Source organism: Mus caroli, unplaced genomic scaffold (assembly GCF_978045245.1).
Source record: "Mus caroli unplaced genomic scaffold, Mus_caroli_1 scaffold_15, whole genome shotgun sequence".
Taxonomy (NCBI): Eukaryota; Metazoa; Chordata; class Mammalia; order Rodentia; family Muridae; genus Mus; species Mus caroli.
In genome coordinates this window covers 53,568,276-53,585,646 of record NW_028227270.1, presented here as the reverse complement: position 1 = coordinate 53,585,646, position 17,371 = coordinate 53,568,276, and the positions used below count along the sequence as shown (strand labels likewise).

Here is a 17,371-nt window from a genome sequence, read left to right as displayed (position 1 = left end):
ACTCTGTTAGGCTTCCAGACAAGCCTGTTTTAGCTGTCCTCTGAGAGGACCCATCCAGCGGCTCTCTGAAACAGATGCAGAGACCTACAGTCCAACATTATTAGCCAGAGCTGAGGGAGTATTGTAGAAGAGTTGGGGAAAGAATTGTGTGATTGCGAGAGGGTAGGGACTCCCCAAAAGACTAACGGAGTCAACTACTAACCTGGACCCTTGTGGATTTCCAGAAAGGGAACCACCAATCACAGAGCATACATGGACTAGACCCACCAGCTCACCTCCCACATATGTAGCACAAAGGCCGTTGGCCTTCATATGGATCTCCCAAAGACTGAAGTTGAGGTTATCCCTGACCCTGTTTCAGGACAGTGGAGCCTGAGTCCTGATCTGGGCTGCCTCATCTAGCTTCATTGGAAAGGTATGTGTCTACTCCTTCAGTAACTTCATGTGCCAGTGGGGGTTGGTCGGGGAGGAAGGATGTGGTGCACGGGGAGAGGGGCAATGGGAGGGAGCCCTGGGAGAAGACTGGCGGGGGGGGCGGGGGGGGGGAGCTTCGATTGGGATGAAAAGTAGCTAAATACACAAATGAATGGACAAGAAAGAAGAAAGAAAAGTGTCCTTGAACTCACTGACAGACATATTTTAAAGGCAGAAAATGACAACGACCTGTGCTTCTCAGGTGTATTCCTTCTTTTGATGCCCATCAAAATCAGTACAAATGAGGTTTCTGCATTTTTTTCGTGGCCTCTTGACATGCACACAGCCCAGACCAGGAACTGAATGACATCACCCAACACAGAACCCTTCAGAGTTTCCCAGAACGACCTGTCTAACATGACACGGTTCCTGCCTGAGTCTGTTAAAATCAGTGAGTCGTTCATTCATACCATTGCTCACGGTAACATTAGGATGAAATGAAAAGAGCCTTTGAGGAAAACGGCAGGACTGCAAGCATAGGAGACTGGACTCCTCCCTGAGGAAGAGGAAGGAACCCCACGTTGACAGATTACTGACTGGATGGCTGTGATACCACATGTGAAGGTCAGAGGTAGATGCAGTTGTCATTTCCATTGGCAGAGTCAGATGTTCTGAAAACTTTCAGGGAAAGTCAGACAGTCCCATGGGGTCAGGACAGAAAATAACAGAGAACAGTCAGAACACAAAGAAAGCTAACATTCCCTGCTAGTCAAGCAAGACAGAGAGAATGCCCCCCCCCCCCCCCCCCGCCCCTTGCACAGTAAATGTAAGCAAGATCCTGATCTTCAACACAAGTCATTAACAAAAGGAAGCTAGTGAACTACTAGATTGGTAAGGTTTTAGGATTAGGAAGATATCAAGTGGATGGATTCCTGTCAGGTCACTGGTGCCCAGAACTGAGAGCAACAGAAGTAATTACAACAACCAATACAGTATGCTTTAAAAGTCTTTTAAAAACAAGGAGTCTCATGTAGCTTAGGCTCACTTGAGTTGGCTATGAAGGAGAGGATGACTTTGAACTCCAGGATCCCTGACTCCTCCCCAAAACACAGAGATGAATCACACAATAGGCTTTAGCTCACTTTCCTATCATAGGGCTGATTAATACAAAATATACGACTATTTGGTGCCTGTAAGTTTATATATGAGCACCCTGCTGTACCCTATCTATGTTTTAAGGAATGTGTTTTGGTGTACAAGGTAGCATGTGATTCCAGACTTCATATACTGTTACATTTTTCCTACCGATTAGCATCATTAACTAGGAAATGTTTATTTGTTCTAGATATGGTTGCAAACTCATTGAAAATTCCAGTAGATAGGACAAGGTGGTCCGAAGCCCATGCTTCCTGAATGTAGACTTGAATGCTGTAAGTCAGGTTCCAGTCTGGTTCAAAAACCCTTGGTTTGACTGAAGAGTGATAATATAAGCAAGATCACCTGAGATAGGGGGAGGGGCTGTGGAGGAGAAATTCTGAAAACACATACTCACACACACACACACACACACACACACACACACACACACACACACAAATACCTGTGTGTATTCTGTGAATGCAAAACTCTTGTAAGGAGTCTGTGGGTGCAGAGTCTGATGGCCCACGTGGAAGTTCACTGAGGGGCAGAGCCTGGAATTCTGCAGGTTCAGGGTTAGCTGTCTTACCTTGGGCTGGTTTTACCTTCAGGGACAGTCAGTCCTTGTCTCACTCTGTAGTGGGCCACACAGCTTGTGACAATAGATAAAAACCTCCCAGAATCCACTAACTAGGCAGAACATGAGCTTCTATCAATCCAAAAGCTTAAATCTCATCAGATTGTATCTTAGACATTGAAAATATCTCCAAAGTCTCATAGTGCATGCCTCCATCAGACTCACATCAATGCATTTTAAATTTTCCTTGGTCAATAACATTATTTGTTCTGTACAACCATGAAACTGATTCCATGTTGGAGTATGGAATTTGGTTTAAACTAAATCTATGTTCTCAGATCATGCCTACTCAAATAGTCTGGACTAAACTATTTTTTTAACCCTTCAAGAGAAGAACTGTGCATTTTTGCATGAACATAAACCTACTATGTGTAAATCATAAGACCCCAAGTGTGCTACGGCTTTTGAAATTTATCTTACAGCTTTTCAAAATATTTATTTATTTATTTATATGAGCATTCTTTTGCTTACATACAAGAATAGAACATCAGATCCAATTATAGATGGTTGGGAGCACCAAGTGATTGGTGGCAATTAAACTCATGACCTCTGGAAGACCAGCCAGTGCTCTTAACCACTAAGCCATCTCTCCACCCCTATCTCACAGCTTTTCAAATACAGTTGAAAAACTTGGAGAATTCTTTCTAAAACTATTAAGGGTGCGCCAGTAAACCTGAATGTCACATTGAGGGACAAAGGAAAATTTAAGAGAGTTCAGACACTGCTGATAACTTGAACACAAAGAAGAAAAGCACATGAAGAGAAAACAATGTACAGACCCTGGCAGATTAGAGAGCAATGTACAGACCCTGGCAGATTAGAGAGCAATGTACAGACCCTGGCAGATTACAGAGCAATGCACAGAGCCTGGCAGATTACAGAGCAATGCACAGAGCCTGGCAGATTACAGAGCAATGCACAGAGCCTGGCAGATTAGAGAGCAATGTACAGACCCTGGCAGATTACAGAGCAATGCACAGAGCCTGGCAGATTACAGAGCAATGCACAGAGCCTGGCAGATGAGCAGAGCCATTTCCCGCTTCCCTTTCAGACTTTCCAGCCCCATCCTGCGATCTCTTATCACATTAAGTCGTCTTTCACGTCTGAAAAGGAGTCCAAATTTTGGACACAACACATACTCAGAACTGTTGAGGTATTATTGTCTAGTGATGTTTAATATTTAGTGTAAAATCCTATTTATTTGGATTGTGCAAACACTGGTTCATACCAACTACAAGATTATTTTGTGGTTTTATAGCCATGTATTGTCGCATTCAGGTCACAAAGGTGTCTGTCTATTAGAAAATCTTATTTGAATCAGGGCATCCATGAGTCTAACAATTCATTCCAAAGGAACAGGAACTAACATCCCACACAACAGTTTGTCCTCCCTCACAGGATTCTTGCTCCTTGGACACTAGTAACTTTAGGAAGCGGTTTGAGCTCAAACCAGTAGTCTCCTGGACATAACATACAGAGGGCGCTACATGTCCAAGTGCTCTGAATGTCCTGAGAATCTGACTACAGTCACGTGAGAACGGGCCAGCTAGGTAAAGATGAGTGCGCTCCCGTCAGCATCTCAGAACAGGCAGTCAGCAGACCCAGCCTGCCCTTGCCATCCTGTTGTTTTCAACCGTCTCCCCTTCAAACCTGTGCCCAGGCGCAGCGGCCCAGCTTAGGTCAGCACAGCATCTCCAGGTCAGCAGCTTCCTGCCTCACAACAAGCCCGAGCCAGCTCCCTCCTTGCCCTACCTGCCACCCTGCACAGCCCCTCAGACCTGAAAGATGGCGCTGCTCCCTGCACCAACCTCCATGTCAGAAATCCAGATGCAGCGCTGAGCAGGACAACTGCATACATTTGAGGAATGAAGTTTGAAGAAAGAATAAGGAAGTTCGATTCCGGCGGCCCTTTCTGATGACGTCACAGGACCCGGGACTACACTTCCCACAAGTCAGATGGAAGGACTTACAGGGACCCAAGGAAGAGATCGTGTGCATTGCCTGCCTTGCAGCCCATCTGTGGGCAGCTGAAATTGGAAAAAACCAGGCTGCAGCACGTGGGCAATCACAGGGAAATTGGGCTTTTAAAAAAGTCTTAGAGACAAGAGCTCCGGGGTAATGGTTAGTTCATATTGTTGTTCCACCTATAGGTTTGCAGTTCCCTTTAGCTCCTTGGGTAATTTCTCTAGCTCCTCCCTTGGGGGGCCGTGTGATCCATCCAATAGCTGACTGTGATCATCCACTTCTGTGTTCGCTAGGCCCCCCGCATAGTCTCACAAGAGACAGCTATATCTGGGTCCTTTCACCAAAATCTTGCTAGTGTATGCAATCTGTATCAAAAGATGGCCTAGTCGGCCATCACTGCAAAGAGAGGTGCATTGGACTTGCAAACTTTATATACCCCAGTACAGGGGAACCTCAGAGCCAAAAAGGGGGAGTGGGTGGGTAGGGGATTGGGGGTGGGTGGGTATGGGGGGACTTTTGGGATAGCATTGAAAATGTAAACGAGGAAAATACCTAATAAAAAAATAAATAAAAAAAAAAGTCTTTGGTCACAGAACTTGATGTTAGCTGATCCTTTCACAGTAATGTTTATCTCATTTCCTTGTTATCTCTGCTAAAACTTTGTGATTTTAAAGCTCCGGTCTTTTGTTTGTTTGGTTGGTTGGTTGCTTGGTTTAGCACAGATCGACTTATGGAATATTACTACCGATTGGAAAATTCATGCTTTCATGGTTTACTTAAAATATGAAAGCAGGAAGTTAATGTAGTAGTGGGCATTATCTCTTTAAGATGCTATCGAAACCATCCCAGGTACTTAAGACAGAATTGGAAATCAATGTGAGTCACCAAGTGTTTTCTGAGCACTTGCTTTCCTCCTGTGAATCTCTCCCAAGAGGAGGGGCAGAGCTCCTAGGATCACAGTGGTCTGTGTACCGGCTCTTCGATTTCCCTCTCTGTTTGGTTTGATGTTTCTTATTGACTTTCCTGTCTCCACTGATCCTGTCATCATTCACATTTGATAATACTTAAACATTACTGGTAGCTGCCTTGCACTTCCCTCACTTCTCCTAAGCAGAACACTGAGATAGTTCCTCCTGGAATACAAAGGTAACAGAAATATGTTCATATCACTGTAAAATGAGGTCGATGTATTAAAGAAGTTAGACTGAAATTTTGGAGTATTGAGAATTCCATCTCTTTGTGGGAAGGTTTATTCCTGTGTAGTTCATGCTTGAGTTAAAGTTACAAATGGCATTACAGAAAAGACTTCATACTTCCCTGAGGCACAATAGTTCAAATGCAAGCTGTTTCAGAGCAGAGACTGTGCGAAATCCCTATCCAATTCTTCTCTAGGGAGTGTGTTTGCCTAGGGATCAGAACAGATTCCTCAACTTAGAAAAACTAGAGTCAACAAGCAGTACATTCACATGGACTTTTGATTGGCATGTCTTTTAGAATGAGGTCATGAGTGGTCTGTCCTCCCCCTGAAGGGTGCAGTGAAGGGCATTGTCAGAATCCACAAGGACTTAACATTTCTGAGCATAGTTAGTTTTCCAATATGTGTATGTGCTGAGGTTTGGTATAGTGCTATGTATTGTAATACTAAATTCTAAAATCGAAGGTCTAAGCTTACCATGGACCTCTTACATTTAAAAGGTTCTGTTGTGCAAACCTTGTTCCTTGATTGAAAACTATTAATTACATCAAATTGGGTACAGCCTATTACTGGAAGGACTAGAGGCAGGTGGCTTTTGAGTTACCTGGTATGGGGTGGAGAAGGGAGGGAAGGAAAAGAGGCCAGGAAAAGGAGGAAGAATTGGTGAAGAGGAAGAGCTGCCATGTGGGGGGGTACATGGCTGGGAGAAACTTTAAGTATCTGAAGTACACCACTGGGAAGGTAGCCAAGAAAGCTGTTAGAAGAAGAGTAAATTAGAGGTTGAACCCCAGTAGTTGTCAAAGCCTGATGAAATAACCTCAAGTCTGAGCCTCTTTTACTTGTAAGCTAGTCAGGGATAAGCCTTTATGAAAGAAAACATTTACTTGGAACTGGCTTACATTTTCAGAGAGTCAGTTCAATATCATCATGGTAGAAAGCATGGTAAGGTTTAGGCAGAAATGAGAGGTCTACATTTTTATCTGTAGGCAGCAGAAGGGGTCTGTCTTCTGCATACAGCAAGGAAGAGGCTCTGGGTCACACTGGGCAGACTCAACCACATATATGAGATATCCAAACAACACCTCCTGACATGCTTCCTGTAGCAAGACTATATCTCAAATGAAGCCATACCTACTAACAGTACCACTTCCCATGGACCAAGCATGTTCAAACTAGCACTGTCTCCTTGTCATACAATAATCAAACCACTAAAGATTAGAATCAGTTCCTCAGGAAATAGACAAGACTATGTTCTCAATAAAATACGTAGACTGACTGAATGGATGCAAGGGAAAAAGACCATCCTGTGACCTATAAGAAACACACTTAAACTTCAGCTATCACCACAGAGAAATGTCTTATAAAAATAATTTCCAAGCAAATGGACCTCAGATGTAAGCTGGTATAGCTATTCTCACATGTCCAAAATAGAATTCAAACCAAAATTAATCAAAATCAAACTAACCAAACAGGGAGGGACAGTTTAAACTCATCAAAGGAAAGATCCACAAAGATGATGTTTCAATTCTTAACATCCACATCACAAATGCAAGAACACTCACGTCTGTAAGAGAAACATTACCAGCATAATACCACATTGGCCCTAACCTCATTGGAGAGTTCAATACCCCATTCTCACCAATTGTCAGGTTATCCAGCCAATAGCTAAACACAAAAACACCATCACTGACAAACATTAGACCAAATCGACCTGGAGGGTATCTACAGAACCTCTCTCCCCAAACCGAAAGAATATACCTTCTTTTCAGAAAGCTCCCATGGAACTTCCCCCCAAATTGAGTACATCCTTGGTCACAAAGCAACTCTTTCCAGGCACAAAGAAATTGAAATAATACACTAATTCTTTTCAGACCACCATGGATTAGACCTGAATTTCAAGAACAAAAGAAAGTCTGGTGGTTTTTTTTTTTTTTTTTTTTTTTTTTTTTGGTTTCATGAGACAGGGTTTCTCTGTGAAGCCCTGGCTGTCCTGGAACTCTGTAGACATGGCTGGCCTCGAACTCTGCCTCCCGAGTGCTGGGATGAAAGGCATGCTCCACCATGCCTGGCTCAAAAGAAACTCTTAAGTCTAAAGGGAAACTAAACAACTCTCTCCTGAATGAAAATAGATGTTCAAAGAACAGCTAAGACAATAATACTTAATTATTCCACAACAATAGAAATAGAGAAAAGTTTTCCAAACTCATTTTATGAAGCCACAGTAGTCAATTTGTTGCATCCTCTGCCTCTTGACCTATGGTTGACTTTCTTTAACTTTTGGTTACATTATTGAAGGAGATAGCTTTTGGATTAAAGGCATGTGCTAGGACTGAGCCACAGCACAAGTAGAAATGGGATTTTCCTGTAAATAACAGAATTTGAGCTTAACAGTGTGATCAGATTTCTTGCAACATTTCTCCATTTTTTTTTGTCTAAATAAAAAGGGCATGGTTTTAATGCAAACACAGTAAAACAATACATAATAAAGCTATTTCTGCTAAGCTTTCCAACATGCTGAGTTTGGTTGTATTTGGACGTCTTAAGACTAAGTATTTTTGAATTTAAAATTCTGAAAAATATGTATTTAAGTCTCATATAGAACCAGCAGTTTGATTGTCCTGAGCAATTCATAGTCCAAAGCTGATTTTTGGGAGGTGTTTGGCAGCTTAGTAGCAATCATGCCTAGGTGTAGAACACAGTATTCAACCCAAAGATGTCCATAGTTTGTGCAGAACTTGGAAGCAGAATCTTCAAAAATATTTTCCCAATGGTTAGTGTTACCATAGTCCAGCTGGATTCTGCCTTGCAGGGCCCCATTATCTTCTTGGAGACCTAACAGTTAGTGTTAAGGATCGTCACAGTTTACTGTAGAAAACTTAAACATGTAAATGTCATATTCAGCAATTCCCTGAAACATTTGAAGACCACAATATGATAAGTACATCTGAGGTCCATAAATTTTGTTCCTAGTTGCCTGCTTCAGACTCAAACATGAAAACACATACATGAATGTAGGTGAAGCTTATGACTAGAATTTGCTAGTACTCTATATTACAAGAATTATTAACCCCTATAAACCGGTGTAAAACCACAAAATCCAGCTATTATATTTATAAACTATAAGTCTAGATTGAACAGCTCTATCACTATGCTAACTTTTTCCCCGGCTATAAGACCCTTGCTACTTGCAGTTTCTCCTTGTTATACATGGTTCTGCTCCATTTCTCTTCCTCCTCCTCCTCCTCTTCTTCCTCCTCTGTCCTCTCTTCTTCTTTTCTCCTCCTACATTTCCCAGATCTTCAAGGCCTCTTGTCCTACCTTTTCCTTCCACTGCCCAATCATAGGCTCTAGCCTTTATTTGACCAATTAAGAATGGGCAAATGATTTGCATGACATCACCTGAGTATTTGATCAACTGCTTGTCAAAGGGTAGCTCCTCTTGAGGAAGCAGAATTAACACCAGAATACAAACTGAATTCAGGCAACCCACAACAGTTCCCCCTTTTTGTCCAATAAGAAAGGCTCTCCCTCAGATATAAGTTGAACACTACCACAACAATAATGCAAATTATAAACTATGATACACACTTACCATCCATTCCATGATATTTGTCAATGTAGATAAAGTAATCTACCATCTATTCTCACTTAAAAAGTTTACAATTCTGTGCCTGAATTACATTTTATTTAACTTGTATTCCCATCTGAAATCCATCCTTATAAATCTAGATCATTTTCCTTAATGCTAAACAACTTACATTTGATTATGAGATTATGACTAGTCTTCAATTCTATCAGAGATCTGAGAATAAATTATATACTACCTGAATCTGTAGGAAGCACAAAGACATAGCTTATAAAGCTATACTTTGTGGAGTCAGCTGACTGCCTGGACAGTCCCTTAATTTCTTATAATATTGGAGCACCTGTCTTCAGACTTCTGGCCCAGAACCATCTAACAGTCCTTAAGTGAAGCAGGAATTATGAAGGACTAGCTTACGCTGTCTTGGCAAAGCTCATTAGTCAACTATCCCACATCTGTTTGTCCTTTTTGGACAGTATTTTTGTCTGCATATGGATTAGAGCAATTTTTGTCCAGTGGCTACTTTGTCATGATTGAAGCAGCTCAGCCTGGAGGTAATGCTGCTCAATATCTTCCTGGAAGTAGAGTGGGAATACTGTCAGGAGCACACCTGTTTCGTAGTCAAATGAAATAATATTAAATGACATATTCTATGGATCTCTGATGCTTTTGAAGACCATCTAAATATGTAGCATAACTGAATTGCTCGCTGTAGGGGACGCCCTGAGCGAGGGGAAGGACTGCAGGAGTCCATCTGGAGCTGGAAGGGAAGAGTTGGTAGTCTTCCTAGGCTGGAAGACTTATGCACTTCCCCAACTTTTTTGCATTTCTGAGTTGGTTTTGTTTGTCCTTTATAAGATGGGCATTTGTCAGTGTGTGTTTGTTTGTTTGTTTTTTTGGCTGTTTTCGGGCATTTGTCAGTGTGTGGGTGTGTGTTTGTCTCCTGTTTTCCATGATATTGGACGATAGGACCGACTGTAACGATCCCCCCTAAGTTTGACTTTAGACCACTGGACTGAAGTTAGATCAAGGTCCCATAATCTTTCAGTAGAAATTTAGAAGGGACCTTGGCAGACTTTTTGCGCTTCCGAGTGGCTTTTAATGTAAAATGGCCACTAGAGGAGACTTTTGATTTGACTCTTATCTTTCAAGTTAAAGCCATTGTTTTTCAGAGAGGACCTGGGTCCCACCTGGATCAACAGCCTTACCTTGTCTAGAATTCACCGCCAAAAATCAAACCATAGATTCCCCGAGCATCTCAGAGTACCCCCCCCCCCCACACACACACTCTCATATGCAGGGTGTGGCAGCACAGCATTGCTGGCGACAGTGGAGGCAGTGGTGAGGACCCTGCCTAGACTAGTGAGCTTTCTGGCCTGGTTGTGAGAGGGCATGCAAGGCTTGTCCAGCCAAGCCAATTAACTCCTCCTCCTGCTGCTCTGGCTCCTGGGGCAAGCACTCAGCCCTGAGCCCAAACAAAACTGAAACCACAGGCTCCTTTGCTTTCTGTATTATAAAACTGATGCTTGCTTTGAGACAAATTACATTCAGATCCACACTCCTTTGTGTCTGTCATCCCATTCCCACCAACTCTATGCCCATCTGCCAGAACCCCTGATTCCCACGGATTGGGGGGGAGGGTGACTAGGCCCACTCGGTTGCACTATTCCTGTTCAAAAATAATCCTATAGAGATGTAGAAAAAGGATACGAACTATGTATTGATAGGATAAAAGCCTTAGGAGGAAAATGGAGAGTCTTTTATTTTTTAATATTGAATATTTTCTTTATATACATTTCAAATGATATCCCGAAAGTTCCCTATACCCTCCCTCTGCCCTATTCCCCTACCCTCCCATTCCCACTTCTTGGCCCTGGCATTCCCCTGTACAGGGGCATATAAAGGGGCCTCTCTTCCCAGTGATGGCCGACTAGGCCATCTTCTGCTACATATGCAGATAGAGACACGAGCTCTGGGGGTATAGGTTATTTCATATTTTTGTTCCACCTAGGGTTGCAGACCCCTTCAGCACTTTGGGTGCTTTCTCTAGCTGAAAATGGAGAGTCTTATAAATGAAAATGACAAAAATACACAGACTCAAACAAAGGAAGTTTTTTTTTTTTTTTTTTTTGAGACAGGATTTCTCTGTGTAGCCCTGGCTGTCCTGGAACTCACTCTGTAGACCAGGCTGGCCTCGAACTCAGAAATCTGCCTGCCTCTGCCTCCCGAGTGCTGGGATCAAAGGCATGTACCACCACGCCCAGCCAGACAAAGGAATTTAAGCAAGCCTTAAAAAGACTTAATAACAAAATACTCAGACACAGACTAGAATTTACACGAAACTTAGAAAGACATAGAAATAAGAATAAAAAAAAATACTCAGTCAGGAACAGAAGAATTTAGATAAAAGCCTACCATGCCACCACATAATGGAACTGAAAAGGGGTAGCCCAAAGTTGTTAGAAACCAGCTTTAACAGGCAATGTTGTTTAGTAAATCAATTCCCAGCAATCCCTGCCATTGCTTGATGTGCACATGAACAAACTGGCCATCTTGGCAAGATGTGTTTATGCTTGGGTTCAAAAACATGGTAATTCACTCACCAAGGCTGACCTGGCTACAGCTGCTGCAAGATGCCATATCTGCCAACACCAGAGACCAAAACTGAGCCCCAGATGTAGCACCATTCACTGAGGTGACCAGCCAGCAATACATTGGAGAGCTTCTTCCATGGGAAAAGAAGACATTTTGTTCTTATTGGAGTAGATACTTATTCTGGTTATGCATTTGCCTTTCCTATACATGATCCTTCTGGCCAAACGACCATTCATGACCTTATAAAGTGACTTACCCATTGTCATGGTATTCTACACAGTATGTCTTCTGACCAAGAAACTCATTTCACAGCCAAAAAAGTGCCACAGCAGGTCCCCATGATCATGGAATCCACTGGTCTTACCTTGTACACCACCATCCTGAAGTAAGATGACATGACAGAAAGATGGAATGTCCTTTTGAAGACACAGTGATAGCACCAAATAGGTGGCAGGAGCATGGATGGCTAGAACAGGGTTCTTCAGAAAGCAGTATATGCTTTGAATCAGTATCCCATAGATGGTATAGTATCTCCCATAGCTGGGAATCATGGGTCCAGGAATCAAGGGGTAGAAAGGGAACGGGTCCACTTACTATCATGCCTAGTGACCCACTAGCAAAGTTTTTACTTCCTGTTCCCACACCCCAAAGTTCTGCTGGCCTAAAAGTTTTGGTCCCAGAGGTAGGACAGTAGGCCTGATGTAACCAGAGGCAGGGCACTGCCTGCCTCATAGGAGGCCTGCTCTAACCTGGGACACACAGTTCACCCTGGTTCCAGTGAGGTCTGCTCCAATCCTGGACACCCAGGCCAGTTAACACCAAACAACCAGATGGCAAAAGAAAAGCAGAAGAACATAACTCACAGTAGGCATTGCAATTTGGCACCATCAGGACTTAGCTCTCCTATTTCAGTAAGCCCTGGATACCCTAACACACCTGAAGTGCAAGATATAGACCTTACATTCCATCTTATGAAGATGATAGAGGGAGGCCCTTAAAGAGGATATAAGTAATTCCCTTAAAAAAATAAAAGAAGGTCCTCTGCTCCTTCCTGTTCCAGAGACAGCTGCATCTTCTCATGAAGGGCCAGCTCGATTCTGTAGATGTGATGGTGACAGTCTGTGTTAATGGATTTGGCCATATTGGGCACCTGGTTACCAGGGCTGCCTTCTGTTCTGCAGCTACAAAGTGGAGGCTGTTGCCATCAACCTCAACTAAATTGTCTACATATTACAGTATGACCCATGGCAAGTTCACTGACACAGTCAAGGCTGAGAATGGCAAGCTTGTCATCAATGGGAAGGCCAACATCATCTTCCAGGAGTGAGATCCCACTAATAGCAAATGGGTGATGCTGGTGCTGACTATGTTGTGGAGTCTACTGGTGTCTTCACCACCATGGAGAAGGCCAGAGCCCACTTTAAGGGTGGGATCAAAAGGGACATGATCTTCACCCCTTCTGCCGATGCCCCCATGTTTGTGATGGCTATGAACTACAAGAAATATGACAACTCACTCAAGATTGTCAGCAATCCATCCTGTACTACCAACTACTTAGACCCCTTGGCCAGATCATCCATGATAACTTTGGCATAGTGGAAGGGCTCATAACCATGGTCTATGCCATCACTGCTATTCAGAAGACTATGGATGGCCCCTCTGGAAAGTGGTGGTGTGATGGCTATGGGGCTGCCCAGAACTTCATCCCCACATACACTGGTGCTGACAAGGCTGTGGGCAAGGTCATTCCAGAGCTAGTATGGCCATTTGTGTTACTATTCCTAATATATCCATTGAGGATCTGACATGCCACCTGGAGAAACCTGCCATGTATGATGACATAAAGAAGGTGGTGATGCAGGCATCTGATGCCCCACTGAAGGGCATCCTGGGCTACACTGAGGACCAACTTGTCTCCTGTGACTTCAACAGTAACTCCCACTCCTCCAACTTTGATTCTGGAGCTGGCATTGCTTGAAATGACAACTTTGTAAAACTCAGTTCCTAGAATGACAATGAATATGGCTACAGCAACAGGGTAGAGGACCTCAAGGGCTACATGGCCTCCTAGGAGTAAGAAATAGTAAGAAACTATTCACCCAAGCAAGGACAGTGAGAGCAAGAGAGAGGCTCTCAGTTGCTGAGGAGTCCCTGTCCTACATGGTCTCTAACACTGAGCATCTCCATCCCTGTTTCCATCTCAGACCCCCATAATAACAGGAAAGGCTTAGGGAGTCCTACCATCTTGAATACCATCAATAAAGTTCACTGCACCCCCTGCATAAAAAAAGAAAAAAGGAAAGAAAGGAAAATACAGTCAAACAGGTAGAAGTCCTTAAAGAGGAAACAAATAAATATCTTAAAGAAATACAGGAAAATACAATCAAATAGATGAAGGAAATGAACAAAACAGTCCAAGACCTAAAAATGGAAATAGAAAAGTTAAATAGAGAGAAAGAGGGGGTGGGGCCAGAGCAAGCCAGGTTGGAGCAAGTAGGGCCAGAGTGAGCAGAGGTCCTAAGTCCAATTCCCAGCAACCACATGATGGCTCACAACCATCTGTACATGTACAATGTACTCACATACATAAAATAAAGAAATATTTTTTAAAAAGTGAAAAAAATCACACATGGAGAGAACCCTGGAGATGGAAAACCTAAGAAAGACAACAGGAACTACAGACACAAGCACCACCAGCAAACTCCAAGAGATGGAAGAACAAATCTCCAGTGTAGACAATACTATAGGAGATATTGATACACCAGTCAAAGAAACTGACAAACGGAAAAAGTTCCTAACTCAAAACATCCAGAAAATTTAGGGCACAATGAAAAAACCAAACCTAATAATAATAGAAATAGAAGAGGGAGAACATTCCCAGTTCAAAGAGCCAGAAAACATCTTCAATAAAATTATAGAAGAAAGCTTTCCTAATCTAAAGAAAGAGATGATCATAAACATGAAGGAAGCCTATAGAACACCAAATAGATTGGACCAGAAAATAAAATCTTCTCACCACACAAAAATCAAAAACATCAAATGTACAAAACAAACAAAGCATATTAAAAATTTTAAGGAACTAGGGTAAATTATCAGACCTATCAGAATGACACATGACTTTTCAACAGATACTCTAAAATCCAGAAGATCTGGGACAGATGTCTTACAGGTCCTAAAAGACCACAGAAGCCAGCCCAGACAACTATACCCAGCAAATTTTCAATCACCATAGATGGAGAAACCAAGATACTCATGACAAAACCAAACTTGATAATATCTTTCTACTATTCCATTTTTATAGAGGATAGGGAAAACTCCAACACAAGAAGGGCAACTACACACAAGAAGACACACAATCTCAGAACAAACTCAAAAAAAGAAGCACACACACACACACACACACAGAGTGTGTGTGTGTGTGTGTGTGTGTGTGTGTGTGTGAGAGAGAGAGAGAGAGAGAGAGAGAGAGAGAGAGAGAGAGAGAGAGAGAGAGAGAGAGAACCATTTCCAAGAACTAAATAACAAGAACTAACAACCATTGGTCAATAATATCTCTTAACACCAAAAACCTCAATTTCTCAATAAAATGAAATAGGCTAACAGAAAGATATGTAAACAGGATCCATCCCTCTCCTGCCTATAAGAAACACACTTTAGCAACAAGGATAGACACTACCTCAAAGTATAGGGCTGGGGAAAAGTTTTCCTAGAAAACAGTCCATGAAACAAGCTAGAGTGGCAATAAAATCGACTTTCAAACAAAAGGAATCAAAAGAGATGGGGAAGGACACTTCATACTCATCAAAGGAAAAATCTACCAAGAGGAAGTTTCAATTCTGAACATTGATGCCACAAATGCAAGGGTACCACATTCGTAAAACCTTACTAAAGCTCAAAACAAACACTGAGTCCCACACAATAATCATGGGAGACTTCAACACCTCACCTCACATCAATGGACAGTTCATCAAAACAGAAACTAAACAGAGATACAATTAAACTAACAAAAGTTAGGAATCAAATGTATTTATCAGATAACTACAGAACATTTCACCCCAAAACAAAATATACCTTCCTCTCAGCACCTCGTAGAACCATCTCCAAAATTGACCATATATTTGGATGCAGAACAAGCCTAAACAGCACAAGAATATTGAAACAAACCATGCATTCTATCAAACTACCACAGAACAAGGTTGGACTTCAACAACAAAAGAAACAACAGAAATGACACATACTCAAGGAAACTGAGCAACTCTTTACTCAATGATAACTTAGTCAGAGAAGAAATACACTAAAAATTGGAAGACTTTCTAGAATTCAATGAAAATGAAGACACAGTTTACCTATTCTCATGGGACACAGTGTTAATTTGGAAAAGCAGTATTAATATGAAAAATATTTAGCAGAATTCATAGCATTAAGTGCCTTCATAAAGAAATTGGAAAGATATCAGCAACATAACAGCACACCTGAAAACTCTAGAACAAAAAGAAGCAAACACACCCAAGAGGAGTTGATGGCAGGAAATAGGTAAACTCAAGGCCTAAAACAGCCAATCAGAACAAAGAGAACAATACAAGGAATCATATCAGAAGATGTAAAGATCTTCCATGCTCATGGATAACAAGGATTAACAAGGTGAAAATGGCCATCTTACCAAAAGCAATTTACAGATTCAAAGCAATCCCCATCAAAATTCCAATTCTTTATAGACCTTGAAAGAGCAATTTTCAATTCCATATGGAAAAACAAAAACCAAGAATAGCTAAAACAATTCTGACCAATAAAATAACTTCAGAAGGAATCACCATTCCTGACCTCAAGCTATACTACAGAGGAATTGTGATTAAAGAGTATACGGTACAAAGACAGCCTAGTCGATGAGTAGTATAGAAGAGAAAAATCAAAAATAAACCTACACACATATAGAGACTTGATTTTTGACAAAGAAGCCAAAACCATACAATAAATGAAAGCTTCTTCAATAAATGGTGATGGGCTAACTGGCTGTCTGCATGTAGAAGAATGAAAATAGATCACTATTTATCACCTTGTACAAAGTTCAAGTCCAAGTGGATCAAGGACCTCAACATAAAATCAGATATACTGAATCTCATAGAAGAGAAAGTAGGAAAGAGCCTAGAACTCATTGGTACAGGGGAAATTTCCTGAACGGAACGCCAATGACTCAGGCTCTAAGATCAACAATTGACAGATGGGGCCTCAGGAAACTGAAAAGCTTCTGTAAGGCAAAAGGACAGTGTCAGTAGGAGAAATCAGCAACCTATAGATAGGGAAGAAATCTTCACTAACTTACATCAAATACCCAAAATATATAGAGAACTCAAGGAGATAACCTCCAAAACAACAAATGACTCAATTTAAAAATGGGGTTCAAGAACTCTATTAAAGGACAGACTAGTTTACTTCTTTGTGAATCAGAGAAAAAAGTCATTCCCACAGAAAACATACACACCGGATGAAGTGGAAAATGGCTACATTACAAGGATTAGATGGATGGAATAGGCAGAGCTCCTACCCTCATGCTACTAACTTTTGCTTTTTTTTTTTTTTTGCCCTTTAATACCTTCTTAGACAAAAATTCTTTAGAAAATTGCATTGTAGACTAAATGTTACACAAAATGGGAGTTACAGAACACTGTCAATGACAAATTTAAAGCAGTGTTTCATTCTATATGCTCATTATAATTTGAAAGCAACAGTTTCATATGGTCTTGCTTTTTGATAGAGCACACTATGGATTGCTGTTGATACCCAGGTGAGGGCCAGTGAAATATAAGGCTAGAGTCTGTGAATGGGCAATGAAATAGGAAGGTGGGGC

The 17,371-nt window shown here is 41.7% G+C and overlaps 1 protein-coding gene and 1 pseudogene across 1 annotated transcript in view; one reads left to right on the top strand and one right to left on the bottom strand.

Annotated features, from left to right (window-relative positions):
• Nucleotides 1–17,371, bottom strand: part of LOC110308537 (uncharacterized) — a 47,627-nt gene that overhangs the window by 18,838 nt on the left and 11,418 nt on the right.
• Nucleotides 11,808–13,504, top strand: LOC115029071 (glyceraldehyde-3-phosphate dehydrogenase pseudogene; annotated as a pseudogene).